Source organism: Pteropus medius, unplaced genomic scaffold (genome assembly GCF_902729225.1).
Source record: "Pteropus medius unplaced genomic scaffold, Ma_sr-lr_union100, whole genome shotgun sequence".
Classification (NCBI taxonomy): domain Eukaryota; kingdom Metazoa; phylum Chordata; class Mammalia; order Chiroptera; family Pteropodidae; genus Pteropus; species Pteropus medius.
The window spans coordinates 1,942,210-1,954,038 of record NW_024347788.1 but is presented as its reverse complement, the minus strand read 5'-3'; the positions used below and the strand labels follow the sequence as shown (position 1 = coordinate 1,954,038).

Here is an 11,829-nt window from a genome sequence, read left to right as displayed (position 1 = left end):
TGGGCCCAAGACCTCCCAAGGTGTAAGGGACACAGAGTCAGCAGAACAGGTCACCAGGCCACTGCCATCCCAGAACAGGGCAGCCAGAGCTTGGTGCTGCCTCATAAAAAGCGCATAACCAATGTAGACTCAGGAGTGTCCGAGCACACAGGAATGCAGTAGAGAGAGGGTGTCAAAGATGAGAACGGTTTAGAGAATAGGAATATGAAAGGGAGACCCAAAAGAACATAAAAACAGAGTGGTAAGGGAGGCATTCGGAAAGTCAGAAAAGTCTACGGTCATGCTACCCTGAACATGCTCGATCCCTTCTGATCTCGGAAGCTAAGCAGGGTTGGGCCTGGTTAGTACTTGGATGAGAGACCACCTAGGAAGACCAGGTGCTGCAAGCGTAAAAAAAATAAAATAAAAAGTCAGAAAAAAATAATGTGCCAGAAGGATCAAATATTTCACAATTAAAGAAGGTGAGGTTTTAACACTTTTCTAAAAGCCTTTGAATATCATAAAACTGTGTTATAGCCAATAGCGGTTTGGAGTGGGTCTGCCCATGGTAACTGGAAAATGGGTGAATAAACCGTGAAAGCCTGGCAGTGGAAAGCCAGAGACGAGCCAGATTTAGGATGGATACGAGGGTCACACAAGGTTTTGGAGGGAGCTGTTTTAGAACAAACAGGCTTTCTCAACCTCCTCACTATTGATGTTTGGGGCTAAATCATTTTTTTGCTGTGGGGGTTGTTCTGTGCATCATAGGATTTTTAATAGCATCCCTGACCTCTACTCGCTGGATGCCAGTAGCCCCGCCCACTCCCAAGTCATGACAATCAAAAATGTCTCCAGGTATTGCTGAATGTCCTTGGTGGGAAGAGGAGGGAGAGAGAGATGCATGGCAAAATCAGTCTCAGTTGAAAACCACCGAATGCAGAGACCTGTGTGTGCTTTAAACCACAAGGAAAGAAATATATAAATAGTTTCAACTTCTTGTCATGTCAAGCTTTTCTGTTTCATATCAATATAGAGGAGGAAATGCCAAAATTTCAAATGGTAAATAGAAAAAGGAAAAATAGCAATGACTGTCAACTTGAGCGGATGGGAATCATCACGTTCTTTGTTGTTGTTTTTCTGTGCAATAGTGCAAGTAAAAATAACTTTGGGGGAAAGTCTTAGTCTGTATTCTAATTTATTGAATTTCAGGGTATGACCAACTTAAGAATAAAGAATACAAAATAGAAAAATTCATAATAGTTTGAAAACAGCTTTGCAGCCAAGAACTCAATGGTACCCTTACTGTATGGATGGAAAGAAGAAATGAATATGACAAAAAAAAAAGTCTTTCTAGCCTCAGCTTGTTTTTTGGCTTTTTCAGACATGATGCATTTGGAGTCTTTCAACTATTCCCACCTCCCGCCTTTCTTTCAGTATGAAAGCTTTTGCGTTCAGTCATGAAATACTGCACCCCAGTCGCTCCTATTTTTAAACAGATTCTGCAGAGTTGATATTATTATAGTTTAATGTTTTAGGCATAAGTTCAAAAAAAAATAATTCAACCCCATATCTTTACTTAGTCACATATTAAAGAAATATAATAAACATCTGCTTTCCACTAATAGTGTAACAGAAGGCAAAGAAAATTGGGTATGAGAAATAACATACACTCATGCATATATGTAATTAAACCTTAGAAGACTAGCTGAGTGATTTTTTTATATCAGTCCAAGAATTAATAATACTCAAATCAGTATCAGGTCTTATAAAAATGCTATCTTATTTATAACAGCCTGGTCCAGTGTTAACACCTGTTAAGTTCTCTTGGTTTATAAAGAGCTCTGAATTACATGCTGAGACAACACTACAAGGAAGCAAAACAACTGGTCAGTTCAGAAGGGGGGAGGTCAATAAAATTGATTATTTGGCATGGTTAACCCATCTCTTCCAAAAAGGTGATCAAATTTAATTTTCACTTTCCAATTGTTTTCTTTAAATTGCTTTGATAAGAACTTATAGGAAATTGCTACAGAGATAGCTCTGTGTTATCATTACACCAAAATATATAACACTTATATTTTCTTCTGTTTCTTATCAAATATGTCCCTGAAGAAATAATGGATATTTGAAAAAAGTAATTGCTGGATTTTCTGGAAATGTCCCCACAGATAAGGACTTTAATTTTAAAAATAGCCATTAGATTAAAACAAATAAACTCTGGTGTAGAGCATGTTGCAAATGAGGTCAAACTCTTGAATTAATTCTGTAATAAGCTGTTTATTTTGGTTTGGTTCCATGACTATAGAACCAAAGCTTCCACCCTGGCCAGCCAAATCCAAACCACAGCTGTTAATCTGAGAAAGACTACTCCATGGTATAAATGGATCAACTCAAACCCATGACCATGGCTAGAAAAACAACTCAAGAGTATACAGACTCTACCTAAAACATGACCCTAATGAGGAAAAAATCAACCACATGTCTTGTTTTTGTGGTTGATCAATAATTCTACCTTCATTTAGGGAAATAAAAAAATATGCGTGCCATTCTAAGTTGCAGTAAACAAAAGAAAATTCTGCAATTGGCACAAACTCAACCTAAGATTCATAGTTACAAAGTATCTGTGCCTCTCTACAAATCAGCAAGGCCAATCTGTAGACATGGCCTATAGATTCACAGTAAAGTTCTAGCTAGCCTTGGTCACTGTTTTAAAACTGTTATTAAACAGGATTTGAAATATCATTTGTATGAGAGATGACTTAAATTATAGGTTTCCAAGTGGAAAGAAAGGTATAACAGGGTAGGAAGGTAGAGCATCCATATTCTAAAGAATGAAGTTCTAAATGATCAAGAAAACCTTGACTAAAAACAATGGAAGTCAATATTCGCATAAACAATATAACCCCAGATATCTGGCACCCAAAAACTTGAGTCTTAAAACAAGTCAAAAGGAAGTTGAAATGTTATCAATACTGAGACAATACATAACATCTTGAATGGCTGCCAAAGGGTAATAGATTAAAAAAAAAAAAAAAAAAAGGAGTTTTTAGTGTTGATTAGAAAACATCTTCGAGATGACTTCGGTTGATAATTTTGCAAAAAAAAAAGGCAGCCATATTATCTCACCTTTGCGGTCTTGCAGTCACTCATTCTTCACATTAATTTTATGAAAACGAGATTAAATAACAAGAACGCATGCTGGTCTTAGGGACTACTTTTTAAAAGCAGTCTTAGCACCCATACAGTTTCAATCCAATTTCTCAATTCGTACATTTGCATCTTTAATGTTTACCATAATTGATGTTTAAAATATTTAACTCAAGGCACTATAAGAGTCTGAAAAGTCAATTTGTGTTTAATATACCTTGTTTATTAAAGCATAAAATTTGAAAATACATTTTCAAAAGCTTATTCAAAAGCCGTGATTGAAGCAAAGAAAGAGAAATTAGAATGAGAGATGGGTAATCAGGTGGCTTATGTCCAGCCCTGCCAACAAACTGAGCTGTGACTGAATATTTACAGTTCTGTTCCAGAGCTCTTTTGGGGCAAGCTGCCTAAATTTGCTCTCCATCAGAAAGTCTCAACCTCTGTATGTGTGCAGGCGACAAGGGGTGGGAGGAAAATAATGGAGAGGACGTGTCAAAATGCCAAATTGCATAGTTCCCCTCAAATAGATTCTGACTCTGTAAGTCAGAGGGGGACCCAGCGTAGACCTTCGTAATAAGTCACTCAGGTGATTCTGATCTAAGTGGTCCATGAACAATGCTTTGAGGAAAGCTGCGGCCTTCTGGTTAACTCTTGAAAAGCCTTGCTTTACATCCTTAAGACTCTGGCCCCAGCTCCCCTCCTCTCGGACTCCTTCCTTCTTCCCGTCTCCTGGGACGTCCTTCCGGTCTCTGCCTCCCAAACCTTCTCCTTACACCTCTCTATGCACCATTTTCTTCTATTGAACATGGTGCTCTGGACTGGCCTTTACTTCTTGAGACTGAGCTCGCCTGATGTGACGGCCCTAGGTCTCCAGCAAATGCAATTTTCTGCAGAGTACAGACAGTTCTGTTCGTTTTGCAGCCTATCTGTGATCACAAGTTTATGACATTCTTATCTTGAAAGAGGCTTTTGTGGTGTCATACAAAGGACCTGGCAGCTGGAGTCAGGTGACCTAAGTTTGCATCTTCTTAATGCTAATTCTGACTTAGGATATTGGAAAATTCATTTTATGCTCTGAGCTCCAGTCTCTTCATCTATAAAACGAATTTGGTAATAGCCACCTCTTAGGCCTTTAGTTTGGGTTAAATGAGATACTATCTGGGAAAAGTCCTTTGAAATCTATAATTTCCTACTTAGATATTAAGACTATTAGATTAAAATTTCCAAATATTTTTGCAAAGCAAAAAAAAAAAAAAAAACCTGCCAATGATCATTTCAAAATTCTTAACTCACATGAAACAAAACGATGGAATTCTAGCTTCTTCCTCATGAAAGGTAAAAAGTATAATTCCTTAATAGTAATTCAATTTTTTAGACATCAATAATGCTACCTCTTTAGTGATCCAGAAACCAACTCTTCTGGATAGTTTCCATTTTCGCAGCCCCTTCCTTCCTTTCTCTGCCCTATTTTGGTGTCCAGGAGGCAACCCCTGCTGACCACATCTCCTGGGCTCCTGATGACTGCTTCCTGGGTGGGGTTGGGCAACAGAGGTAGCAGCAGGAGATGGCTGGCAGAAGGAAAGAGGTTGGGATCTTCCTTCCCTATTCATTCCATTTCCATATCACATCTATAATGGCAACCGTGCCCAACCACTACGACAACTGGCCTCCCCTCTCAGTTCCAGTGCTCACTGGGTTCCAGTTACACCATTTCCTCCCTTCAGCCCCTCAGCGTTGGGTGTGGTAATGGCTTCCTGCTTTCAGTTCCTGAGTGGAGCACCTCACCACCCTCCATGAATTCCCATTCTATCGTAGCCCCTATACCCCTGTAAGTTACCCTGAAAGCCTTCTCATTCGAACCATCTGGAATGAATTCTGTTTCCTGCAAGGACCAATAGAGCAGTAGGCCGACTATATGGAATTTCTGAAGAACGTTAAGTTCACATTTATGATCAGGGGCTTTGTTATTGTAGATTATTTTCCACTCTCCTATTCTTAGCGATAAGCAAGCATTACTGTTAATATTGAATCATTTGCCTGGAGCAACCTGGTAAAAAAAGATTATTGCCCCGAAGCTAAATAGAAACAAACTCTCTCTCCTGAAGAATCTCTCTGAAGTTTCCTGTCATGGTGGGGCACTTCGGCTTTGGGGTGTTTTTCTATTCTTTCTTGTGTAAATGATGCATGGAGGTGGAGGGGTGGTGTTGTTTCCTGTGACTAAGGAGGGATGTGAAATGATTTTTTTTTTTAGTAAATGTTTATATGGTTTTTTTAATGTGAATTAAACTCCCTCAATATTTTTATGGAAAAAAAAATAATGAAGAAGTTATTAACATTGGAAAAGAGACTATCTCAATTACACAGAAACTTTCTCCCAATAGTTTTCTTAGCATTTATATATTAACGTCGTAATTGCTCAATACAATTTACACAATATGGAACCGTTATTGTGAAAAAACTTCATTAAAATAATATCTCCATCCTACAGACAGACTCAACACACCATAATGGCTCACGGGGAGCCAACCGCAGGATTACATGATAGGCCAGAAGCTGTGTCATGGTCTACCAGGCCAGGTAAGTAATACGCATTTCGTAAAAGAGCCAAGTAAATAGTTCCAGAAACAGAAAGCCTCTGTAGAGTAAATGTGCACTCAGGCAATTATTAAAATATGGATTATAGAAGATTCTCTTTTCTCCTTCTCTCTAGGCTTACCCTTTTAATAAGAACAAAAGTAAATCAAACGTGTGTGCACAAAGACACAGACTACATTCTAATAACTTCAGGGACTCTGTTTTAATCGACCAAAGGGATATATTTCAGAGTGAGAAATGACATCTTGAGACCCCTTCATTCTATCTGGGTGTTACAGCTGATACGGCCTGTGTCAGCCAAGCCGAGAACAATACGTGCTGTTCTGATGCCTGGATGTTATAGGTGCAGCCATAACTAGCTTGCACAGCTTCAAAGTGCAGAAACGATTTCAACCTTAATAACCCCTGTGGCATTTTTCAATTTTCCAGGCTGCCAGTCAAATGAATGCATGTCTGGAAAGGAGAGGAGACAAGAAAGGGAAAAGATTAACCTCTGAGATCCACGATATAAACTCCATTGGCTAAAATCGGTCATGTGTTAGAAGCGAACATGGGTAGCAATGGCCCTCTCTAAACGCTGAGCATAAATGTTGGAACAAAGATTCTAGGACAGTAACGGGGATCTTCAAGGTCGCCTGGCTGAGATCATCTTGCAATGTTCATCATTCTTACTTTCTTCTTCCTCGAGGCTGAAACTCAGCAGTCTCCTCCTGATCCTCCAACTTATTAGCTGAGGAGCTGGTTCTTAAAAGACCTGCGCTGTGTTTTTGAGTGAGAAAGGCTCGCAGAAAACCCACCTGCTACTGCCTAACCTGCTGGATCTCAACGGAAGTGAGCAAACAGAACGCTTGGTATGGCGCCTTCCTTATACACACTCTACAGCCCTTCCTCAGGCTTCCTTTATCCATCAGGAAATTAGACACTTTCTTCCTGAAGGTACAGAACTCCTAATTATGGATGTCTCTAAAAAAGCTAAAATTTCTTCTGTTGACAAAAGATCAAAATACTCATTATATGCCGAGTGAATTTGCTCACAAGAAGCCATTTGTGTAAATGGCTCACTACACCTGTTCCTTGCATTTCCAAGAATCAAACACTTTCAAGTTATCTTTCAAAGTGTATCTTAAGCCTGTGCTTTTCCATTCAGTGCTCTTTCCTGAACCTTTGTGCAAGCACTGGGCTTTCCAAAAATAAGACAAGGAATCATCCATTTCTGGAGTAAGAATCCTTGAAAGTAAGAGAAAAACTATGAGGCAAAGCCTGTTGATTCTGTCAGAAATCACCAGTCAGAGCCCAACAGTTTTAGACAGGGTCATCATGAAACTGCCAAAGGGCTGCTGACTTTTTTTATTAATTTATCTATTTACCTATTCATTGATTCATTCAAGAAATATGTGTTGTGTAGACATTATGTGCAGTTTCCTGTGATAGACACTAAAGAGAAATAAAAGATAAATGCAGTCCAGAAACATGTCTTACTAAGGAGAGTCTGCCCCACTTTAATCTAACTCACTTCTTTTCTGTAAGAATACCTTACCTGGCCTCCTTCGCCTACCCAAGTGACCCTCTAATCCACTCTCCACACTGTCTCTAACCTCGTGACATTCCCAAATGCAGCTCTACTGTGACACGTACAATTTAAAACCATCACAGCCTTCCCCTTACTGCAAGATAAAGACCAACATTCTTAAAATGGTGCACAAGGTCCCTGGAAGATTTTGCCTGGTCTTAATTTCCAGCCTTCTCTTGCACCGTTCTTCCTTTATGCACTGAGCTACTTCCATTCTGGCCTTATTATGTTTTTAATAAACTTTTAATTTGGACTAATCTTAGATATGCAGAAAATTTGCACAGATAGTAGAGGATTCTCGTATACTGCTCACCGAGTTTCAGCTTCCCCTAATGTTACCATCTTCCATTACTGTGATGTTTGTCAAAACTTAGAAACCAATTGGCAAATGACGATTAACTAAACTCCATACGTTATTCAGATTTCACCAGTTTTTCCATGAATGTCTTTTTGTTTGTTTGTTTCTGGATCCAATCACCCTGGCCTTCCTTTAAACATTTATCCCATCATACGATCATTATACATGCCATCGTTTCACTTAAAACATTCTCTTTTACCCTCACCCTTCTCCCCAGCCCTCTTTGCTCTGTGGTTTCTACTCATTGTTCCGATCTCCGCTCAAAATTTAGTTCCTTAGAGGAGCCTCTCTGAAGTCTGAGTCTGATCTGTTTTATGTGCCTTCATACAACTGCGTACTCTTCCTTCGTAGCACTTTTCTATTATAACCTCCTTGGTGGGATTATTTAATTTTGTTGTTATTTGCAACTAGACTCCAAGGGCCACAAAAGCAGAAAGCCTGTCTGGTTTTCCTAATCATTGTATCCTCCAAGACTTAGCATGGTGTGTGGCAAACAGTAGGCACTCAAGGAATGTGTTGAATTAATAAAAGAATACTAAATAGATAAATGAAAGAGAAGAGCTAAGTGATAATAAGAGGAAGCACCTTACCGAACATCACAATGAGTGATAGATACAGACAAAACAGACAATCACGGGATGTCGAAAGAGGAAAAGATCAAAGCAAGAGGCAGAATGATAGGAAGACTTCGTCAAAATGGAGAGTGGGACTTTACCTGGACCTTTTATTTATGCAATTAACAATTATTGATCACCTACTAAGTGCCAAGCCCTCAAAGTATTTCTTCATTTTAAGCAAGGAAATGATATGATGAGTGTGATATGTTATAAAAACAATGCAGCAATATGGAGGATAGTTTGGAACAGAAGCTAGAAACTAAAAAGTAAGTTAAAATAATAATCCATCTAGGAAATACCGAGGCTTTAAACGAAGGCAGAGGTGGTGAAGATAAAGACACACTGAGGAAGGTGATTCAACAAGGACTTGGAGATACTGAATAATGGAATAAGAAATTTCCAGTAGGTGAAACAGCAACAAGAACAAGTTAAGAGTTAAAAATTAGCACGGATATTTGGAATACAGTGAGAATACTTTCAGGCTGAAGTAAAGGGCTCATGATGGAAGCAATGGAATAGAGGCTTGCATAGATGAATTCTGCTTTTGAAAAGTCAAGGAGATTGGACTTTATTCTATTAGTAATGAGTCATTAAGCAATAATGACATGATGAAAGTGAAATATAGGATGAAGAGAATTTAAACAAAGGAAGGTGCATTGAGAAGCTGCTGAAGAAATCCAAGTAGTCGCTTTAGACTGTTAGCATTAGGAATGTAGAGGAAGTGACATACCTATGACACTTTTCAAAAGATTGACTTACAAGTACCCAATCGGCGTCAATGCAGTATCTGATACAGAATATTTTGTCTTCCATAGTTTTAGTTGATTTACTCTTCTTTATGGATAAAACATCCTGGAATATTAGTAGATTTTGAATATCCATAAATATTCATTGAGAACCCTTTATATGAAAAGCACATGGAGAATACAAAAGTATGCACACACACGGTCCTTCTTTGAACTTTTTTTTTTTTTTTTACTCTTATCAGCTTTCAGGAGAAATGAATATATGTGATAACTTTATGGTCATCATCCTTCCAGATGGCCTCCAAGGTCTCTACCTTCTGGCATTCCCACACTGCCTAGTCCCCTCCTACCTTATATCGTGGTTGGGCCGTGAGACCAATGACACAGAGCAGAAGTATTGGTTTATCATTCCCAGAGTCCATTATAAAAGTCTGTATCTTCTGTCTTGGCTTCCTCCCTCTCAGATCACTCACTCAGGCAGAAGCCAGCTGCCGTGTCATGAAGACATTCAGGCCACCTGTGAGGAGGCACATGTGGTGAGGAAGGGCAGCCTCTGGACAACAGCCAGTGAGGAACTGAAGCCTGCCAACAACCACGTGAATGAGCTTGGAAATGGATTCTCCAGCCCCATCAAGGCTTGTTGTGACTGCAGCTGTTGCCAACAGCTTGACTGAAGCCGGAGACCGTGAGCCAGAACCACCCAGCTAAGCTGCTCCCCATTTCCTGCCCCACAGAAACTGAGAGTGATAATAAACGTTTGCTGTTTCAAGCTGCTAAATTTGGGGGTAATTTGTTACACAGCAGTATATAACCAAAACAACGTCATACTACTAAACATTGAAAACTAGCAAAGAAATCATGTTTCTATCTTTGTCCTAGCTGCTAAGAAGTACAAGCTAAATATTCTTGATCTCGTTGCTTTTCTCAGTCTGAAGTTGGTCTTTCCTTCTTTCCCCACCCTTTATTGTTTGGTTCCCGTTCTTTGTCTTCTGTCCAATGATTTTAGCCTTATTCTACCTACTCATTTATTGTAAAGCTCCTTAACACTTTCTTGGAAATAGATGTAGGAAAAACACAACAGAGTAAAAATAATAGGCATTAGATAGGAGAGCCACCATCGGCAAGATCAGAATCTCATTGAAGTGGAATGAGAGCAAGTAATGTGACATAGCCTATTATTAGTGTTCACCCACCTAGAGATTGCTATGAGAATTCAAAGAAAAGGGAAAAGTTGTGTTTTAGGTCAGGTTCCCCAGAATCAGTTCTTGAGATAAGATTTGCCTTATGAAAGTGCTCTCAAAACAGCTGCTGAGGGAATGAGGAAAGCAAGTCAGGAAAGAGAAGAAGCCAACCTCGGGTAATATTTCAAAGGATCACAGAAGATCCTGCCTGCAAAGTCTGGAATCTGAATGAATCCTTCAGAGCTTGTCCCGAGGCAGAGGAGATGAGTTTCCATATTTCTACACCAGTCATTCATTGGCCGAGGGCCCCTCTGGCGGCCAGGTGAGCCCCCAGATACTCCAGCTCTCTGCAAGGCCCTTTGAACATGCAGGCAGAGTAGCTGCAGTTGCCTGAGGCAAGTTCTCCAAAAAATGCTGCAAGTGTCTGTTGTCAGAAGGAAGAGCACATTGAAATCAAGCTAAAACCCACAGAAATGGTACTGAGGTCTGAAGGCATCTGCATAGAGTAACAAGGTCTGCTCTACTATGGAAGATTCCATTCAGGGAGATGGCTCTTCGCCTGTACCAAGCCTTATTTCTAATCCCAAGGAGGCATCTTAAATCCATCTCTTATTTGGATTATTAAAAAACAATCATTTGTCTTAAGAAAAGAGGCGATGAGAGGTTAAAAAAAAATCATACGCATCTTCCCAGCCCTAGCAATGCTATTTTTCATCCATCTGGGTCTAAAATACAAATACAACATAGAACCCTGAGCTCAATCTTGAATAAAAACAAAGCCTAGTGGGAGAGGGTGGGGACCTCCCAAATGATTTAAGACTCCCTCTTCTCTTATTATCATTACTCCCAGGTAGCCAAGATTTGAGATTTGGAGATCATTTCAAATATAAGCGTTTTAATCTCTCTCTCTCTCTCTTTAGAATTTATCACCAACAAGCAAAGTGCTATAATAGCTTTTCTTCCTACATATGCTTTAGGATACAGTCTAACTTTATCTGGAATTGAGCATAAAGGCATAAATCATTAAGTCCCTGCTTGCCTGATCAAGAGCCTATCTTTCAGAAAAATCAGGCATCCAGGGGCTGCCATTCACTGACGCTCAATTTTCCGGCTCTCCATCAGGGGTGCAGACACTTCTCTCCAAGGATTCATCAACCGCCAAACGAAGAAGGAAGGCAGGTCAATGACACCAAAATCTGCAGCTTCAGCAGCTTCTGAAGTTCCTGGCCAAGAAAAATAAAATAAAATAAAATAAAAAAGGAGAAAGAGAGAGAGGAGAAACACACACACACACACACACACACACACACACACACAATCTCAGAGGAACTTTAACAAACGGTCTCAGAATTCATAGGTTACATGACTTTCAGAACCCTGTAACAGGCAAGTTTCTGGTGCTATAATGATGGGAGACAAACCAGCCTAGATAGATACTGGTCATTATTGTTTTATGAGCAACAGTCCAGTTTTGTGTCCTATTCTATCATTTTGACAAAGGGATTTCTTTATGATATCTTTTACCATGTTATCGTGACTTAAATGTGGAAATACCATAGTGAAAAATTCATATCTGTAGAACATAGGCACTGCCTTCCAACTGAATATTCTTCTTTCGATTTGTCCCCAGATACCC

At 39.5% G+C, this 11,829-nt stretch overlaps 1 pseudogene; it reads left to right on the top strand.

The window, feature by feature from the left end:
- The first annotated feature begins 270 nt into the window (after nucleotides 1–270).
- LOC120614583 (uncharacterized) lies at nucleotides 271–389 on the top strand (annotated as a pseudogene).
- Nucleotides 390–11,829: the final 11,440 nt, after the last annotated feature.